Genomic DNA, 2,766 nt, shown 5'->3' with positions numbered 1-2,766 from the left:
GCTAATGCAGACAGATATATATTCAGACACAAATGTAAAGAACACAACAGACTTAAAAACTTTTCTGGTGGATTTGTTGTTCCACCAGAGATGTGTTTTTCAGAAAAACTGTGATTCAAAGAATTAAATCACAGCTGCTTCCTAGTACAAACTAGATGATTTTCTCTCTGGATTTTTCTAAACAGCTCTGGAAAATTCACATCTAATTACTAGCTTCTACTTGGTTTATATATCACCAAGTTTACAAGTGAAGACAAAACTGTAAAATACAATTAAAAGATTCTTCACATGTTTCTTCTTCATTTCTCTATCCAATGCAATTTAGGTTTGGCTGTGAATCTTTGAATACTTCCTTGTTTGCACCAGAATGGAAATGCTGCATTTTCTTGATTCCTCCTAGAGGCTGCCACATTCCAGTTTGTCTCTGTCAACCCATGTGCCTCTGTCAGCTTATAAATTGTCACTATCAACTGCTATTGAACTAAGCATCCGTTGAAGCTTTCATCCGTTGATGCTTTATTCGTTGAAGCTTTATCCATTGATGCATTAGCAGTTAAAACTTTATCCGTTGACGCACTTATCCGTTGATGGATCTTATCTATTGAAGCTTTAGAGACATCCGTTGAAGCTTTGTTTCTTATCCGTTGAAGGTCTTTAATATCAGTTGATACTTTTTCACTTATACAAAATTACAAGGCATGAAATATTTACAATTAGCCCTCCTATTTGCATATCCACTAGTAGTCAACATGACTGATAATTTCCCACAACATCTAAGAAGTACAACTTAAATACAGAGACTGAAATATGCTACAATACTAAACTTATTTCTAAGTGAAGCTACTCCTTCAACGGATAGCCAAGATGGTCTTACCCGTTGAGGCTACAAACATTAGATTTCTACTTAAGTGTTTTGTTTAACTTATCATCAAACTAATACACATATTCCTAACAGATTCTACTTCTACTCTCATCAAACATATCACGAGTACTAGCAACTTATATTTCCTACCAACACATGAGAGTTTTCGGTAGCTATATACACTCGAGTCTTTTTATTTCATTTTTCATCATAATTGTTAATTGACTCGTTTAATTTGATTTTAGGGTTGGTTAGATCCAATTAATATACCTTCATGAAACTCTGCTATTAGGGAGCACATGTAGCGAACTTGACAGTCTAATTTTCATGCACAAAAAATGAATGCACAACTTTAGTCTAGGGAAATGAAATCAATTAATATGAAGATCATAGTTGAATATAATCTTTGTTTCTCTTAACTAAGCCATCCAATTATAAATTTAATACTGGAAATGTTACAAAAATAAATTTAATTTAAATAAAGGTTGATAACTATATATTTGCTTATAGTATCGAAAATAGTAAAAACGTACATGGAGCTATACTGACCAAAAAGACTGTTGAATACAAATGAAGCTAATGAAATAGGCCAGGGCAATTTTCACTTGTGATTAATTTAGAAAATAATAACCTGATAAGTCATGCTATAAATATGACATAAGCTAATACAACAAGCCAGCAAAAGTAAGAGGACACTCAGCGCATGATATAGAGAATACTTATTTTCACACCTTAGACTCTACCGGTGTTAGATGATTCAACAAACTAGTTATTGTTGCATTATAAAACCCAAGTCACGTTAAATGAATTATATCATCGAGAGTAATGAAACAGAAAATAACATTAAATTATGCACTTTGAATATATCTTCTATATTTAAGTGCAATATGATCATAATTTTCTACCACATGAACCACTTGTGTAATCTAGCTTTCTTGGAATTTATAAAGTTATCTGATAGAACTTCATTTCCCTTTGATAGGATATTCATAATACCGATGCTTATGTAATGTCACCGGAAACAGACGTAACTTAATGAGAGGGGATAGGGATGTTGAAATAATTATCATAAATCTACCAATTAAACAATTAATCACAGACCATGACATCCAGTATAGCTAATAGCAACCTATAGCACATCCAGTGAATCAAATTATCAAATCATATTGACAGTACATATAATTAAAAATAATTTCTTAAATGAGGTAAGGCTTCATAAATTAGCAAATTTAGAAAAAGTATAGTGTAGGAAACAAAATAAAAAATTGGTTCAAGATCCAAATATTAAGAGCAATTTTGCTTCAATAATATTCCTCGAACAAGGTCAAAAAATGTAAGCCCCAAAAATTTCATGGTCTCCCCTGGTTTCTATATCTAAATATGTTAAATATTAAACATGAAAAACTCACAAGGTTCCAGTTATCCGCATGCTGATATGAGTTTTCTCTTCTTCATCAAGCTTGGCCAAACTTTAAAAGGGAAGACTGATAGATACATGAAAGAACAATTAAAAAACCAACATATATAGTGAGAGGGAAGACCAATCTACAAACTTTTACAATTTGTTTTTTTACCAAAAAGGGCTTGAGCAAGACTGTTATTTTCTGAGTACTCATATATTAGGTGAAAAAGTTACTCAACTCGAAGATGGTGGGGCTAAATACACAAGAATACGTATACCAGGCTCTTTAATACAATGCACTAAATGTGTAGATGTCGATAAACTCGAAGATGCTAGTGATTTGCTTCCTAAAATCTCCAAACTCTCTTCTACTTGCTGCTGTTCACCCCAACCAGTTGCGGCTTATTTTGTTGAAACTCTACATGTTTGAATGATTAACTCTTAACTTAGAACTTAATCATTACTCAACATCAAGAAAATAATCCCGTAGAAATGCAACTAA

This window comes from Apium graveolens, chromosome 2 (assembly GCF_009905375.1).
Source record: "Apium graveolens cultivar Ventura chromosome 2, ASM990537v1, whole genome shotgun sequence".
Classification (NCBI taxonomy): Eukaryota; Viridiplantae; Streptophyta; class Magnoliopsida; order Apiales; family Apiaceae; genus Apium; species Apium graveolens.
This window is presented reverse-complemented; position numbering follows the sequence as displayed.